The sequence below is a fragment of the Rhincodon typus genome, chromosome 31 (assembly GCF_021869965.1).
Source record: "Rhincodon typus isolate 14 chromosome 31, sRhiTyp1.1, whole genome shotgun sequence".
NCBI classification, from domain to species: Eukaryota; Metazoa; Chordata; class Chondrichthyes; order Orectolobiformes; family Rhincodontidae; genus Rhincodon; species Rhincodon typus.
Genome location: NC_063362.1, coordinates 25,030,936 through 25,049,791, shown reverse-complemented (window position 1 = coordinate 25,049,791; position 18,856 = coordinate 25,030,936).

Genomic DNA, 18,856 nt, shown 5'->3' with positions numbered 1-18,856 from the left:
TTTAATTTCTCTATTACCTCCTCTTTTCCTGTGACATTGCAGCATCCACTGGTGATGGACCAGTGTCTTCATGGCACGGGCCAATCTGTCCACGGAGGGAGCCAGATGTCCCTATGGTGTAGCTGCACTGCTGCAGCTTCTGAGCAGTGAGGACCATTGCCCTCCCACATCCCTGCCTGCTGCTCCTGTCCCTCCCTGTGCATGTGGGTGAAGTCCCTGGTTACTGACAGCACAGGGCCCTCTCCTGCCTGGGCCTGAGCAGATGCCCGGTCCCTGGCAGGCCTCCGAATGCCAGTGACCTGGAGTGCCCCTTCCTCGGCCAGCTGCAGAGCTGTAGCGGTGAGCTGCTCACCTGATTGTGGACCCTCACACTCTCTAGCCCTAACACTCCCATTCAGGGGATCGCTATCTGAGCCGGTTCGGGGAGCGGGAGGCAGCTTTGCCAATGCTCCCTCTGAGGTCTCGGTATTCTTCTCCTCAGAGGTTGTGGAGGTGGCTTCTGGCAGAGCAGAACATTCTCTGCAGTGATCTTGGACATCCTACTGCCATCTGAAAGACATAAGGGACAGTTGGCATTGGGGCCAGTGGTTAGAAATGGTTTGCAATGAATGAGACTGGCAGTGGGGCTAAGGTAAAAATTGCAGTGGATGGAGAGTGGTACTTACTTGTTTGGCAGGACTTGAATGTCTTAGCTTCCCTGCAGGAATTGCCTTGGTTTTCTTCCTCCAGGGCCAGGATTCTCTCCTCGTAGGGATTGAGAAGTCCAATGTCAGGCACCCAAATGCCAGACTAGGCCCTTTCTGCCCTATTCTGCTGTCTTCTTCTGGAATGGGAAAAAAGGAGATGGAAGTGGGTGGCACAGCTATTGACATTGGTGCAGGTGTTGGAAAGGTGTTGAGGTGACTTGAGCGCAGAGGCTATGCAGGGTTAGTGGTGAGAGCGAGCAAGGCAATAATGAGATTGGCAGAGCAGGAGCCTTGATGGGAGTGGGTGCAGTAGCAGAGATAGAGTGAGAGTGAGGTGGCAGAGAGAAGAGTATGGCACTTACCCTGGCAGAGTGGAGAAGGTCATTGACCTTCTTAGGGCACTGCTGGCCATTCCTCCAAACCATTGAGACCGCACTGAGCCAGGTGGTGACCTCAGACTGAGCTGCCCATGTCTAAGAGCATGGTCTCCTCTGCTGGTCATCTAGGAAGGGGACGGTCCCATTTACACCCCCCTGACCACCAGGACCTTCAAGTCCCCATCAGGGAATCACAGTGCCACCTTCCCCTTCTCTGACACCTTCACACTGTATCCATCACCCAGCAGGGCAGCTTCAAAATCCCAGCACTCATCCTCGCCTTTTATAGATGGTGTGAGTGCTAGGAATGCTGGTCTTTCATTGGATATCCACTGAGTGGCACGTTCTTCCAGGAGCAGTGCATGGTAAGTGGGGCTAGGATTGGATGAGAGCGATATCATATGGGTGGGGTAGGCAGCTAATGAAACAAGTTTGATAAGATGCAGTGAGAAAGCTTGCTTGACTTGTGGCAAGAACCCGTCCAAAAACTCAACGCAACTCACATGTCGCCAAAAAAAGGTCAAGAGTCAGTCCCAATGATCTAATTTAGCCAATTTAGAGCATTAATTGTGAAGGTGACATTAGGTTAAACATCATAACTGTACAGCAGACGCCCAAAAAGTCTTCATTAATCTCTCAGCAAATCTGTTTGCTTTAAAATGAGATCTAAAGAGTAAATTCCAGCATCTGGGTAACTGAATAAGATGTATCCAAAGTGTTAACCAAGCAAGTCTGGAGTTAGACTCAGTCTACATGGATAACAATCTATGTCTGTGAGAAACAGTTGAACAGCCAAAATATGACATTCAGTTGTCTGAGTTCCTAATATGAATGAAGTAGTGTTAATCGAAATTCCACATTTTAATAATTTTGATGAATTATCTTGGATATGCAGTGTTTCTGCATTGTTGCTGTGCTGCTCACAGTCAGACAGTAATGTATGATTCTCTGCTGACTATGATGGAGAATGAGGAAGTCATGATCACAGTGTGAGCTGGCATGCTTGGTCACTGAACAGGACTGAAAATCCAGTGTTATTGTGATAAATGGTGACTGAATGGGGAGAATGAATAAAAAATATAATGACTTACAAAACCTGAAATCTAATTGAGTCGGTTCAGGTGACGTCTTAAGTCAACAGTGTTCACTTTTTTTTATTGCGATCTGCCAATCAATGTTTTCGTTGAACACCCTTCTTCCATCTGTTTTACCTATAGACCTCACCTTCTATATGAAATTAACAGTCAATCAACCACATCATTAAAGAAAAAATGTTAGGTTCTAAAATCTCGCCAGCTGCCAACAGTAAGGAACAACAATAAAGCTTCATCCAGAAACAATCTAGGAGGCAGGAAGCACAGACAAGTCTGGAACAACAAGTCAGGGTAGAGTTCTGAGTTAGAGCATTCTGAAAGACAGGGATGAATTGAACTGAATTAGCGTTATTGTCACATATAGTCAATGAGTACAGTGAAAAATTTATATGTTGCAACTTACAGCACCATCTTAGTTACAAAGGTACCTAGGTAGAGCTTCTTTAGTTACAAGATCTTAGAAAATAAAGAAATAAAATGTCCAGCATTGCAGAAATAAAAGTTCAGAACAGCGGTCTTCCAACCCATACCATGCTGACACTTAGCCTTTAATGCACAAAGGGCCTTGGCTCTAGACTGTGCCAGGCTTTACCTTGAGTATCACGACGATGGGGGATCGCTGCAGGCTGCCATGCCGGGCCGAGGATGCCATGCCGGGGGCTGCCCTTGGAGGTCGCCACACGGGACGTTGTCTTGGTAAGGTGGGGACAGCTACAGGCCTGAACTAGGAAGGTTTTGTATACTGTAGGGTAATACCGTCTGAGGCTTCAAACAGAAGGGCACCTCGGGGCCTTGAGCTTGAAATTAAGGCTTTCTTTCAGCAACCAGACTGGAACGTAGGCGAAAGAAAAATCAATCCAATCTAATGTGCAAAAACACAAGACGAATATAGAAGAGAGGATTTGTAGTATGACAAATGAAACCATTAGTGTACAGGAATTCTTCTGAATCTATTTCTGTTCAAGTATGGATATAACACAGGATTGGTAGTTTACAGTAATCAGTCAAATTGTGTTTTGATAGCAGAATATTGGAGAAGGTCTTGTGGTACACTGGTAGTGTCTCTATTTCTGGGTCAGAAGTTTCGAGACCCACATCAGGACTTGTTGGCCATGGAAGGTGTCATCATTACATGGCCAAGCAGCTTGATTGTTGTCCTGTAAATTCTTCCAATATTCCTGATGGCAGGTGGTGACAGTAGGAGAAGCCATCTTGCAGAAAACAACGGGAGGTGCATAACTTATCTACCAGCATACAACAATCCAATGGAAGCCCATAGCTTTGGAAATAAAGATGGCCGAAAAGGCAAGCTCACAGCCAAGTACTGAACAAGTATAAGGAGTTATAAAAATTTCAATCTTGAATTCAATACATATTCCCATGGGAAGTGTGATTGATTGCTTTTCAAAGATCTGATTCGTTAACAATGAATTTAATGTTATCTTTCACCATTTTTAAAGGCTATGATACACAGGAAGATGGCAAGAAAAATGTTGCAGGAAGATAGGACGTTGGTTACAGGAACCATGTGACAACAGTAGGGTGTTTGTGGGTAATGTAGTGATAGTGATGTGTGAATGCGTATCAGCAAATGTGAAGTTTGGAAGGGATACAAGAATTTTAAGCATCTGGAGTGGCGAATACTTGAGTGGGAATATTGAGAGGGAAGACGATGGTACTTAGAGCCAGAAGCCTTGAAAGGAGCAGGAAATGGGTATCAGAATAAAGGGCAATCCTATCTATAGGAAGATGGTTTGTGGGATGTGAGAGACCTGGGATAGAGACTGCATGAGGCAGTGATGAAAGCGCGGATAAATGCTAAGGCAGTAAAGAAAAGGCTGTGTTGAGGGTTGGGAGTGTTATGAAGGAGGGGCCAGCTATGGGAATACAGTGGTTGGAGTAGCGTGATTAAGATACTTAGGAATGAGCATTGGTTGTGTTTTTGTTGGGGAGTGGGTGTTGGATGCAGGAGCACTGGGGAGGAAGGCTGTAAAAGTGAACTTCACAGTGTAGATTGGTAGTGATGGCAAATTATGGGTGCTGAGAGACCGTTGACACACAATCCTGGCAAGAAGGAGATACTTTTAAAGGGATTCTTGTAGAAATCTGCATTATTTAAGATCCAACTTAATGGCTATTAAATCAAAATACAAACTTCCCAAATGCTGATAGCGTCGCTTTCAAACCTCCCTTCCTTTATTAGAAATTCAGCGACAATGCATCATGGTTTTTGTCACTCCAATGGAATTCTGGGTCTTGAGGTAAGTTGTGGACAGAAGTCACCATATTGAAAGGGGGAAGCAGCAAGGTGGAGGATAAAATTTGGTCTTGGGTTGCTGGAAGAGGAAGCAGTGATGAAATATATGAGGTTAAAGATGGAAATCTGGTGTTATAAGTGTGAGAGAGGAGTGTAGATGGATTTTGGGGAGATGATAAGAAAATTTGGGATGGAGGTCCGAGGTTTCATTGCAAGTGTGGTATATGTCTAGGAAGTCCCAGTTCAGTGAAGAGTAAAGTTCACTGTGGTGTGCTATTACTAAAGAGGGTTGTCTTGCAGTTTCCAAAAGAGCTGCATTGACTCAGGGCCTTAGCAACAATGAGGGGGAATTGTATGATTTGACAGGATCCAGTTGAAAATCTTGCAGATGATAACATGGGGTCCTGGAGTACGATAAATTCAGGGGATGTCCTAGGTGTTGGCAGCGCTGTACAGCATGTATCTTGACATCAGCAGACTGGGAGCTTGTAACATTTGACTATTTGGTTGGTTCTGAGTTTTGAAAGCATTCCAGACCAACTGTTACCAGACCAAAGAAAAGGACATGAGGTCTTTGAGTCTGACACAATGGCAAGGAGATTTCTAGGATTCATGGGAGCATGGAATGGGGTGAGTCCTGTGATCTGGTGCTGACAATGGTATTTGGTTTTGGTTCTAGCATCAAGCACCTTCTCATTTGCCCTTGGCCTTTGCTCTAATCTCCCACCTTGGCCATTATCCTCCTGCTTAGCGGTGCCACCAGGCCTAGGAGCAGTGTAACCCTGTAGGCAGTGATAGCGTCTGGAAGATGATGGAAAGGCTAGTGGTAAGGAGTGGAAAGGCAACAGATCTCTGTGGTCTGGCACTATGCTTGGGTGCAGAATTGGAAGATAGATGTCATTCTGTCCTCTCTCATATTCCTATGCTCCCCTCCGCCGCAACAAACTCTCTCTTGTCCCCACCATTTCCCACTGTCACCTATCTCCTCCTCTTCAACTCATTTGCGCCAATCAGCGTGGAGCGGCACGGTGGCTCAGTGGTTAGCACTGCCACTTCACAGCGCCAGGGACCTGGGTTTGATCCCAGTCTTGGGCGACTGTCAGTGTAGAGTTTGCATATTCTCCCCGTGTCTGCGTGAGTTTCCTCTGGGTGCTCTGGTTTCCTCCCATAGTCCAGAGATGTGCAGGTTAAGTGGATTGGCCATGCTAAATTGTCCAGGGATGTGTAGGCTAGGTGGATTAGCCATGGGAGAGGCAAGGATAGGGTAGGGATGTGGGTCAGTATGGGATGCTCTTTGGTGTGTTGGTGTGGACCCGATGGGCCAAATGGCCTGTTTCCACACTGTAGGGTTTCTATAATGTCACATTTAATACAGTAACATTCCTAAACTTTACTTCATTCACATTCCTAGCCTACCACTCTGACCCATTCTGAAACCTCTCATGCACATATTAAATCACCCCTTCTCATCTTTCTCTCTTAAATTCACCTGAAGTATGTTTCCTGTTGTTTACTTTAAATACCTCGCACTGATTCATGGCCATTGTAGCATCAGGCTGTGAGCCCCGTTTCCTACAGAATGCTCTCCAGCCCGTGATAAGTGGCATGGATATGCAGCAAGTGTCAATTATACTGCCTTCCTGGTCCAAAGTTTTATAAAAATTAATCGGTCAGAATGCTCCAGCTGTACCATAGGCAGCAGAATTTGTAACTTTTCACGCAAAATGCACTGATAACTGGTTTGGCAGCTTCTGTAACAAGTTTCACAGCTCCTGAAGCCTTTGGATCAGCCAACACCAACTACATAATGGACGGGATCAGTGATTGCTGAGTAGAGTAAGAAGATGGTTGGCATGTTGCAGCTCTTTTATGGGATGATGTGGAGGTGCCGGTGTTGGACTGGCGTTGACAAGGTCAGAAATCACAAGGCACCAGATCATAGTCCAACGGGTTTATTTGAAGACACAAGCTTTCAGAGTCTCGCTCCTTCTTCAGGTGTTAGTGACACTGAAAACTGGTGTCTTCAAATATACCTGTTGGACTATTACCTGGTGTCGTGTGATTTTTGACCTTTTATAGGATGCCTATGGGTCCATTATGGCAGGCAGCGTTAGACCTCATTGAAGTCTGATTCCTGTGTGTGTGTGTGTGTGTGTGTGTGTGTGTGTGTGGAATTATTAAGGAATCAAAGAATTATAGAATCCCTATTGTGTTGAAGCAGAACCTTCAGCCCATCAAGTCCACACCAACCCTCCTCAGAGCGTCCCACCCAGACCTACCCTGACCCTGCATTTCCCATGGCTAACCCACCTAGCCTGTATATCCCTAGGCACTATGGGGTAATTTAGCATGGCCAATCCACTTAGCCTGCTTATCCTTGGACATGTCCATTGCAATATCTACATAAAGGTCTGCACCACGGCCACACAGAGGCACAAGAGTCAGCACATGTTCAGCAGAGAAAATAAAGAGCATAAGGGTTTAACATTTACAGAGCAGCAGAAACAAGGGGCTGCTGAAAGCTGCTTCAATTTGTCACAGAATATGCAGAGCCAAGTGAAAAGACAAATAGAAGATGAAGTGTAACAGGTCCTCCATCACGTCTCCTCAAACACTGCTGCTCACTGCCACCATTCCTCTCTCACGGCTCTGTCTGTGATAGTTAACCCTTTGCACTGGCTATGTGAGTGGACTTGACTTTCTCTGGCTGTGGGCTCCTGCCGAAGGTTACAGGTGACTTCCTTCTGCCAGGAACAAGGGAATGTGTGTTAGTGCACCCTTGTGAGCAATGCTGTGATCGTCATCGTTGAATAGTTTGTATGTTGTGTGCAAGTTGTGAGGGAGGGTGTTGCATAGTGGAGAGGGTGTGTGTGTGTGTGTGTATAGGAGAACGTGATATGAACTTAGTGCCGCTATTGTTGAAGAGCGTAGTGGGGTCAGGAGTCATGCAATAGGTGAAGCTGCAGTTGATGAGGTGTGAGGTAAAAGATGAGGTGTGAGCTATTTTCTTTTATTGATAACTTTTTCAGACATTTCAGCTGCATCCTTGAAATTCTTGACACTGACCCCTCTCTATACCCTCAACCTACTGGCTGTTAGAGATAATTCCTGAAGGCTTTATGGCATGGGCAGAGCGTGAATGAATCTCCCTCCTACTAAAACACCTAAGAATCTGGTTACAAGCTCTAGATCTCTTCCAGCCATTTTAATGCTTTGACAACTCCCCTTTAAGAGGCAGTTTAACATTTCAGTAAAACTTGCTTTCTCAAACCCAACACCCTCCCAAACGTCTATCCAATGGGTGCTACAAGTGTACATTGGACCCAGTTTGATAAGCACCCTGCAAGAATATTGCATTGTTTTCCTTTCCAAGTGAACAGGCACTGGCCCCTGTGCTCTTTTCAGAAATGTTTGAGTTTCTGGACTGCACACCATGAGGTACAGTAAATCTGCAAGAATTAGTATTACCTATTTAATTAGCCTGTTTCTTGGAATAAGAATCAAGGAAGCAAATCACAGCCAGCATTCAAAGTAATGATGCAATTCCTTTTTAAATTGTGAACCTTCAGTGCAGGTCTTAGGCTGATTCAGTGGGATGTCACCATGCTGGGTAAGTGTAGGAGAGAAGGTGATGTACAACCCACAGTCATCTTCAAGTGGTACTCAGTTTCCAATTTTAAAAAGACTGCCAATTGCTGAGTGGAGGAACAAAGTTTATGCAATGTTTCCAAGAAGGTCTGAGATGGAGTGGGAGATAGTTAATGGTCTGTTCCCCATAATCATACTCAAGTGTGGAGAGCCTTTCAGCATTCTTCAAGAAACAAGGCTCTCATCTCAATGCAATTTATTGCCAATTGATGTTGACAAGCAACAGAGCACAACAAACTCTGTGGTGAGTTCGAGAATGTGAAAGTGATTCAAATAAATCGAGTCTTCTGCATTGATTAAAAGTTTGAGTATCCAATTTATGGCAATTTAAAAGTGTGTCAGGTAACCAGAGTAGTTCAAGGATGGACGTAGCCCACATATCCTCAGTTATGACCAGAGGTTTAAGCTGGAACATGGATTTCCCACATGTACGTACACACTTACATACGAATCAAGAGCAAGAGTAGGCCATTCAGCCCCTCGAATCTGCTCCACCATTCAATATGATCATAGTTGATCAGTTTGTAACATTAAATCACATTTCCACTTACCCCAATTATATTTCAACCTCTTACTTAACCAGAATTTATCAATCTCTGCCTTAAAAATATTCAAGGATACTACTTCCACCACCTTTTCGGGAAGAAAGTTCCAAAGACACATGACCCAACATGAGAAAATAATTGGCCTAGCCTCTGTTTTAAATGGGAAACCCATTGTTCTAGGTTCTGCCATGAAAAGAAACATTCTATCCACATCTAAAGGAAAGCTGACGTTTCGGGTCAGGACCCTTCTTCATTTCTTCAGCCATTTCTGAAGAAGAGTCCTGACCCGAAACGTCAGCTTTCCTCTTCCTCTGATGCTGCCCAGCCTTCTGCGTTCCTCCAGCTCCACACTTTGTTATCGCTGACTCCAGCATCTACAGTTCTTGCTATTTCATCCTATCCACATCTATCCTATTGAGACATTGGAGGATTTTATACATTTCAATCAAGGATGTTTCTTACGCTGTTAAAGTCCTGTAAATATAAGCCTAGCTAGTACAACTGTTCCTTATAAGACAACCCATGCATTCAAGACATTACACTGGTAGACATCCTCTGAATTGCCTGTAACACATTAACATCCTCCCTTTAAACAAAGTGACTGACACTGTGTGCAATACTCCAGGTGTGATCTCAACAGTGCCCCAATTATTGGGGAGCATTTTCCCTTCTCCAGTTACCCACCTTCAACTCCTGAAAGTGGTGTCACTTGCAGGGTCATCAACCCAATGATGTAACTCACCCTCCATTATTCCCCAAGTGTTCATTCTTCATCTGAGTTGAGACATGAGCCGGCTGAGTAATGGCGATTAACAGCAAGACCAAATTCAGTCCCTATTTTCACCTCTACTCAGAGTGCCCATCTTTTGACAGCACTCAATAGCAATCAAGAGCGTGAACTCAGGCTGATATTGCTCATCTCTTTCATAGAGACATAGAGCTGTACAGCACAGAAACAAGCCCTTCGTTCCAATTCGCCTATCCGACCAGATACTCTACACGAATCTAGTCCCATTTGCCAGCGTTTGGCCCATAATTCTCCAAACCCTTCCTATTCATATACCCATTCGGGTCCCTTTTCAATGTTGTAATTGTACCACCTTCCACCACCTCCTCTGACAGCTCATCACCCTCTGCGTGATAAAGTTGTCGTTTTAGGTCCCTTTTAAATCTTACCCCTCTCACCTTAAACCTTTGCCCTCTAGTTTTGGACTCCCCTACCCTGGGGAAAAGATCTTGACTATTCACCCTATCCATGCCCCTGGGAAAGCACAGAACAAACTTAGCACAGGTGACTCAAACAAAGCAAGGATCAAACCTGGGATCTGCCAGGTCAGTATGAATCAGTACTGGACTAGATATATTAATGCAAATGTAATGTTGTTTACTTTCATCCTGTTATATTTCCTTTCCTTCAGGCTCTATTGGATCACATTACTTCTGTAATATAGCTTTGGATTGTCTCTGTGTCTCTTGCTGTGTTTATTCTCTTGAAGCAATATAAGCTAATTATTGCATAACACCAGGACCAGTTGACCATTATGAGAAAACAAACCAATAGGAGGTACTATAAATTCAATCTTGTAAAGTAAGTATTTGATCTGTGATGAGTAGGTCCAATAAAAGAAATGCAGATTTTCCCATTAGTGTGGGAAGCTTGGAAGTCGTACAGACTGACATCAAAGAAAGGGCATTAAACACTAATTAAAGCATTGGCTTGAGGAATTATAGGAGCACATGACAAGTGCAGTGATGTTACATCTTGACTCTGCAGTGACAGCCAAAGATTATAGGTTTATGTCCCATTTGTTGTTGCTAATTAATTAACTTTGAAAGGCCTTCAATCATAAAATAATTGATTAAGTGAGTTTAATTTTCTGTGGACTCTCATGTGCTTATTTAGTCAGATTATTGGACAGGATTATCTGGTGAGTGAGAATGTCTGTGTCAGCAAATTTGTTGTTGGCACTGTTTTTATTGATGCTGTTTTCATAGTACCAGCTTTTCTGGCTGCTTTGATTGTTGAGTATCCCACCTACTTCACTGTGTACTTCAGTGGGCATGTATCTCTTTTGTCTACTTGGCACAGTATCAGGTCTCAAACTGCCCAAAGTGAATAGGCGTTGGTTGGCGTTGAAATCCATGCGTGACCAAATTGCATTTTTCGATCAAGGCATACCTGTGCCCATTAACAGATTTTTTTTTGCGTTTCATCCATTCCTCCCTATGGGATGAATTGTACCTCATGTCGACCTGTTTTAGATCTGCACTGTGGGTGCTATACCAATGGGGCCTTGATAGCAAAGATGAGCAGAGAAGCTGTGAGTGTAGGAGATCAGAAATAACAAAGTTCTGGGATAACATATCTGCCAGCATCAGAAAGAGGAAAGGGAGCTTCATGTTTTGGTTGTGCTACGGTGAAGATGAACTTCAGTTTGACCAACATTCCACCTTCAAGTCATATCATTAATAGCTGGGAAATCTCACTGCTCTTTGAGGGATCTTACTGTGTACAAGATGGTGGCATGGTGGCTCAGTGGTTAGCACTGCTGCCTCACAGCACCAGTGACCTGAGTTCGATTCCACCCTTGGGTGACTGTGGAGTTTGCATGTTCTCCCTATGTCTATGTGCATTTCCTCTGGTTTCCTCCCACAGTCCAAAGATGTGCAGGTTAGGATGGATTGGCCATGCTAAATTGCCCAGAGTGTCCAGGAATATGCAGGCTAGGTGGGTTAGCCATGGGAAATGCAGGGTTACAGGGATAGGGTAGGGAATGGGTCTAGACGGGGTGTTCTTTGAAGGCCGGTGTGGACTTGATGGGCCAAATGGCCTGCTTCCATACTGTAGGGATTCTGTGGCCACTACCCTCACCTCTATTGTAAGTCTCTGTACATCAAAGTAGTTAATTGCCTGTGAAGTAAATTCCTATAAGTGCAGCCTTCCCAACACTTGCAGCATTTTTGATTTTTGTTTTGCAAATTAGCACTTTCTAACACTTATCCACCTTCCAACACAGAAATCAATGTGACATTCATTCTTCACAAATGAGCAGCTTTTGATTGCTTCTGCTATCTGTTCACTGGTCTCTATTGCCATGGTAGCATTGGGTGTTAGGGAGACATGACTGCCTCCTGGTGGCTGAACTGGAATTGGTACAGTTTCCAAATTTAAGCTGCAAATTTCAAGGGTTCATTGAAGGAGGGCCTGTCCATACGTTAAGCATAGAAGTTTCTACCACAACACGGACTGATTTAGCCCTGAAGAAATATTTATTGCAGGTTTTCCAGTTGTGAATGAATGAACAGGGAGAGGAACATGGTCAGCTACCACATTTAATCACTTGCGGTGATTTGTAGACAGTCAATTAAGGTTCAACATCACAGAGGAGGAAAAATGCACAAGATGTCTGGGTCAAACATAAAGATTTAATTTAATCTTGGTCTTGAGGGATGAACTAGAAACCCATTAAGAAATTTAAATTGTATAACCAGTTACAAAGAAAGCAGAGGATTGTGCACATAAAAGGGCTGCTGTTGCTACATTAACAAGGTAGGATTCATTTAACATCTTTCTAAAACCAAATTTATATGTATATATATGTATGTTTATTTTTCTTAGTTATTTAGTCAACACTGAAAAATAAGGAATTTGGGGGCAAAATTCCTTAGTTTTTGTAAAATGTCAAAGTGACCTTTGAAGCTCCACAGTTTGTGATTTTCAATTTCACAGCCATTGTTAAAGTAATGAACTCTTCAAACAAAACAAACCTGAAAACAGATTTCATTTGAAAGCTGTAAGGTCTTCAGATAATGAAATGCAAATCAAGATTTATTTATGGAATGACTGTTTGTGTCTGCAAGGAAGGCCAACATGAGACAAGGGTTGTGGAAAAAAATGCCATTTGCTCCATTTATCTTGCTCCTGGTGGAATATTGTGTAGAAGTGATCCTGGGTCTCAAAAGGTCCTCAAAGGAAGCTCCAAAACCATCTCATTCATTGTTCACCATTCAATCCAGCCTTCCTGGTCTTCATGGAACAGGAATGGTTATGTCATGCGCACCTTGGGGCAAGATGAATAGTCAGCAAACCCAATTCCAGCACAGTATTTATGCAAGACTTAAATATCTCAATGTTAACTGCTATGCTTGATTTTGTACTTCTCCCTAAAAGAGTAGCATATTGCTGTCCAGTGCATTGATCCACCAATGGTATCAAAGGAACTCTCCATTTTTATTTTCTGCTCCATCAATCTGTGTGAAATTAAGTGAGAAGATTTACTTCATTAAACTTTCTGAATGGTGTGCTTTTGACAGACCTCGTCATGAACTTTTGGGCTTGGATCTGCAGGCATGAGCTGAAAATGTAACCTGTGTGTACCGAAGATTTTGCATAATGGCTGATCTTTGTCAATGGTCCAAAATGATTTCTTGGCTGTGCAAAACAGTGAAATTACCGACAATGCAGCCATTGCTAAAAGAGCATAAGAACATGAAGAATAGGAGCTGGAGGAGGTCAACCTCAATTAAGAGCCACTTATGTTTGATCCATAATCTCAACTCTACTTTGCCATCCAAATGCTATATCCACTGATTACCTTAGAGTTCAAAAATCCATCATTCCCAGCCTTGAATGTCCACAGTGGTTGAGTACCCCCAGCCCTCTGTGGTGGGGCATTCCAAACGTTCATAGCCCTCCGAGTGAAATGTGTCTCTTCAACCAGTGGTGTGCCACAAGGATCAGTGCTGGGACCACTGCTCTTCGTCATAGAAATAAATGATTTGTTTGCGAATGTAGGAGGTATGGTTAGTAAGTTTGCAGGTGACACTAAAATAGGTGATGTAGTGGAGAGTGAAGAAGACTATCTCAGAGTACAATGGGACCTTGATCAGATTGGCCAATGGGCCAAGGAGTGGCAGGTCAATTTAAATTTGACAAATGTGAGGTGTTGCATTTTGGTTAGGCCAACCAGGGCCGGACTTAGACAGTCAATGGTAGGACCCTGGGGAGTGTAGTCAAACACGGAGACGAGGAGTGCAGGTGCATAGATCCTTGAACGTGGAGTCACAGATAGACAGGGTGGTGAAGAAAGCATTTGGTTCGCTTGCTTTCGTTGATCTTAACATTGAGTATAGGAGTTGGGAGGTCATGTTGTGGCTGTATAGGACATTGGTGAGGCTAATTTTGGAATACAGTGTGCAATTCTGGTCGCCCATCTATAGGAAAGATGTTGTTACATTTGAGAGGGTGCAGAAAAGATTTATAACGATGTTGCTGGGACGGGAGGGTTTGAGCTGCAGTGAGAGGCTGAATAGGCTGGGTCAATTTTCCCTGGAGGGTCAGAGTCAGAGGGATGAACACCTGGAGCACGGTAATATAAATCTAACTTCCCTCGGGGTTTCACGGCCTTGTTTCCAGGGAGCAGAGTCAGAGGGAGGAGCACCCAGAGTATCTGAAACCAAACAGAGACAAGCGACTGAAGAAACGTCTAGGCCCGAAACGTCAGCTTTCCTGCTCCTCTGATGCTGCTTGGCCTGCTGTGTTCATGCAGCTCTACACCTTGTTATCTCAGATTCTCCAGCATCTGCAGTTCCTACTATCTCAGAGACAAGCGACGTCTCAGGAGAGCTGTGACCTGATTGGCTGGTAGGAAATCTGTCCGAGATTTGAAAAGAAACACTCCAAAACTAAGTAATAAATTAACTAACCAGGGGTTAACTAACTAATAAATTAATTAACTAAGTACAGATGGCTGGGCAGGTGATGTGCTGTAACTGTCTGATGTGGGAGCTGGCTCATCCCATTGCGAACTTCAGTGACCACATCTGCAGCAAGTGTTTGTTGCTCGAGGAACTTTGGCTCAGAGTTGATGAGCTGGAACCTGAGCTTCAAACACTGCAGCACATCCGGGAGGGGGAGAAGTACCTGGATGCTGTGTTTTAGGAGGCAGTCACACCTGGGAGGTTAAATACTATAAATTCGATCAGTGGTTAGGGACAGCAGGGTGTGACTGTAAGCGAGGTGGGTAGAGGGATCCTGCAGTCAGAAACAGAGGAGCCTCAGCTCTTGACCTTGTCCAACAGGTACGAGGTACTTGCTCCCTGTGTGGATGAGGAAAAGGGCTGCAGGGAGGATAAGCTAACTGACCACTGCACTGTGGCATGGGAGGCCATTTAAGAGAGGGGAGCAATAAAACAAGTGGTAGTTGTAGGGGATTCTATAATTAGGGGAATAGACAGCATCTTTTGTAAGCAGGATTGAGAGTCTGCCTGGTGCCAGGGTAAGAGATATCTCTGACTGGCTTGAAAGGATATTAGAGCGGGAGGAGGAGGATCCAGTTGTTGTGGTCCACGCCGGAACAAACAACATTAGGCAAGACTAGGAAAGAGGACCTGTTCAGAGATTATCAGAAGCTAGGAACCAAATTAAAGAACAGATCCTCAAGGGTTATAATCTCCGGATTACTACCTGAACCACTTGCAAATTGGCATAGGGACACGAGAATAAGGGAAGTAAACACGTGGCTAAAAGAGTGGTGCGGGAAAGGGCAGTTCCGTTTCATGTGGCACTGGCATCAGTATTGGAACAGGAGGGATCCGTACCGCTGGGACGGTCTCCACCCAAACCGAGCTAGGACCAATGTTCTAGCGAAAAGGGTAAATCAGCTGGTCAACAGGATTTTAAACTAGAAAGTGGGGGGAAGGGAAGGGCAAAACTCCAAGAAGTGTAGTGGTCAATGGGAAACAAAGCAGCAGGTTAATCTGTGAAGGTGGATTCAACTGCGTGGAAAAATATGAAAAAAAATGAAAAGGAAGGAGAACTCAGGAGAGGTTATTAAAGTCCGCAGCACACAAAATAGGACAGTGTTTGAAAAGGGTTAGGAATCAAATTTCAAGCACACTGGATAAACAAATGACAATGAGAAGAGGGGTGATCAATACAGGACTGAAGGTGTTGTATCTAAGTGCACGTAGTATATGAAATAAGGTAAATGAGCTTCTGGTGCAGATTGAAATTGACAGGTATGATGTGGTGGGCATCACGGAGATGTGGCTGCAAGGGGATCAGGATTGGGAGCTGAATATCCAAGGATATATATTCTATCGAAAAGATAGGCAGGTGGGCAGAGAGGGTGGAGTTGTCTTATTAATAAGAAATGAAATTAAATCAATAGCAAGAAACAAACTAGGGTCAGATGATGTAGAATCTGTGTGAGTAGAACTGAGGAACCACAAAGGTGGAAAAAACCATAATGGGAGTTATGTGCCAGCCTCCAAACAGTAGTCATTCTTTGGGGCACAAGATACACCAGGAGGTAAAAGAAGGTGTGTAAGAAAGGCAAAGTTACGGTGATCGTAGGGAATTTCGATATGCAGGTGGACTGGGAAAATCCGGTGGGTAGTGGATTGCAAGAAAAGGAATTTGTGGAATGTCTATGAGATAGCTTTTTGGAGGAGCTTGTGGTGGAGCCGACTAGGGAACAGGAAATACTGGATTTAGTGCTGTGCAATGATAAGGGAGATTAAGGTGAAGGAACCCTTAGGAGGCAGTGATCATAATATGATTGAATTTACTCTGCAATTTGAGAGGGAGAAAGTGGAATTAGATGTAATGGTATTATAGTTGAATAAAGGCATCTACAAAGGCATCAGGGAATGAGGTTGGAGCTGGGCAGAATTGACTGGGAGAGGAGCCTAACAGGAAAGACAGTGGAACAGCAATGGCAGGGGTTTCTGGCAGTAATTCAGGAGAACCAGCAAAATTCATCCCTAGGATAAAGATACATATTAAAGGGAGGATGAGGCAACCATGGCTGACAAGGGAAGTCAGGAATAGCATAAAAGCAAACGAGAAAGCATATGATGTGGCAAAGGGCAGTGGGAAGCCAGAGGATTGGGAAACTTCCAAAGACGAACAGAGCACAATGAGAAAAGAAATAGGAGGGAGAAGATTAAAAATCAGGGTAGCCAGTAATATAAAAAAAAAGATTGCAAGAGTTTCTATAGACACATAAAGGGCAAAAGAGAGGAAAAAGTGGACTTTGGGCTGCTGGAAAATGATACTGGAGAAGTAGTAATGAGGAACAAAGAAATGGCTGAGGAACTGAATCAGTAGTTTGCATCAGTCTTTATAGTGGAAGACATGAATAACATCCCAAAAATTCAAGACAGTTGGGTGGGCAGAGGTGAGTATGGTGGCCATCACCAAGGAGAAGGTGCTAGAAAAACTGAAAGGTCTGTAGGTGGATAAATCACCTGGACCAGATGAGCTATGCCCCAGAGTTCTAAGGCACATAGCTGAAGAGATAGTGGAGCATTAGTGGTGATCTTTCGGGAATCACTGGAATCAGGGACGGCCCAGAGGACTGGAAAATCACTAATGTAACCCCTTCGTTTAAGAAGGCAGTAAAGCAAAATGCGAGAAATTACAGGCCGATTAGTCTGACTTCAATTGTGGGTAAAATTTTGGAGTCCGTTGTGAAGGATGAGCTTCCTGAATATTTGGAAGTGTATGGTAAAATAGGGCAAAGTCAGCATGGTTTCATCAAGGGGATGTCATGCCTGACAAATCTGCTAGAATTCTTTGAGGAAATAACGAGCAGGTTAGACCAAGGAAAGCCAATGGATGTTATCTACCTGGACTTCAAGAAGGCCTTTGACAAGGTGCCATACAGGAGGCTGCCGAGTAAGATAAGGGCCCATGGTGTTACAGGCAAGATGCTAGCATGGATAGAAGATTGGCTGTCTGACAGAAAGCAGAGAGTGGGGTTAAAAGGGTCTGTCTCAGGATGGCAGCTGGTGACAAGAGGTGTTCCACACAGGTCAGTGTTGGGACCACAACTTTTCACTTTGTACATTAATGATCTAGATGAAGAAACTGAGGGCATTCTATGGAGGCCAGGTCATTGAGTATATTTAAGACAGAAATAGATAGGTTCTTGATTGTCAAAGGGATCAAAGGTCATGGGGAGAAAGCAGGAAAATGGGGTTAAAAAACTTATCAGCCATGACTGAATGACCGAGTAAACTCGGTGGGTTTATAAAATCATGAGAGTCATGGATAGAGTGAATAGCCAAGGTCTTTTTCCTAGGGAGGGGGATTCCAAACCTAAAGGCTTAAGGTGAAAGGGGAAAAATTTAAAAATGACCTGAGGGGTAACTTTTTCATGCAGAGGGTGGTGTACGTGTGGAATGAGCTGCCATAGGAAGTGGTGGAAGCTGGTACAGTTACAATGCTTAAAAGTCACCTGGATAGGTATATGAATAGAAGGGGTTTAGAGGAATATGGACCAAATGCTGGCAAATGGGACCAGGTCACATTGGGATGTCTGGTCAGCACAGTTGAGTTAGACCAAAGGGTCTGTTTCTGTGTTGTATGACTCCATGACTCTATCTCAGTTCACAATGGCAGGCCCTGTCTCTCCTTCTAGATTCACCAGCCAGGAGGAAGAGCCTTTTCATATTTACTTTGATAACCCTCTCAGACTTTGATCACTTCTTTATGTTTTAAATGTAAGAGATTATAATCTATTCTGCTCAATATCTCTGATCCCAGGAATCAATCGAATGACCTTCATTATACCATTTCTTTTTTACAGCATTGGCAGTATCATTATTATATCTTCAAGCATTTACATGAGAAACAGTTCTTCCAGTCCCTCTCTCACACTTTGGATGGTGTATGAAGAAAATATTTTCTAATCATTAACTAATCATACTTTTCCCCTAACATCTAATTTTTCACTCTGTTTCATCTGTCCCTCAATGCTACTACAATCAGTGAACCTTTGAACGTTCCTCTCTCTGTTCTTCCAAAGACACACGATCCTCCAGCTTTGAAACATTCCAATTGTGTTCAGACCATTTCTAATGTATTCGTTTCCAATAACTTGAGATTATGGAATTTCTTCCCTCACACACTTGGTCTTTCCTTCTCACTATAAACCTCAGGTATTTAGAAGCTTTCCCACATTTAATGTCAATTTCTTCACACAGATTCCCTTCCGTTCTACAGTTTAGGCTTAATGATTTCCTGACAGTCTCCACTTCCACTTGTGAGTCATGGGCTCCAGTGAGATTCTGATTGACGAACTGTCAGCCCCTCTGTATTGATTGTTGTTATTGATTCCCCTTTCCTGCAGTCTGTCTAGCAAGCCCTACATGTCGTTCCTTCTTGTAGTTTAATAGACACTGTAACAAACTGAAATTCCAAACACAGAACGCTTGAAAAGCTTAGCCATATGAAATACCT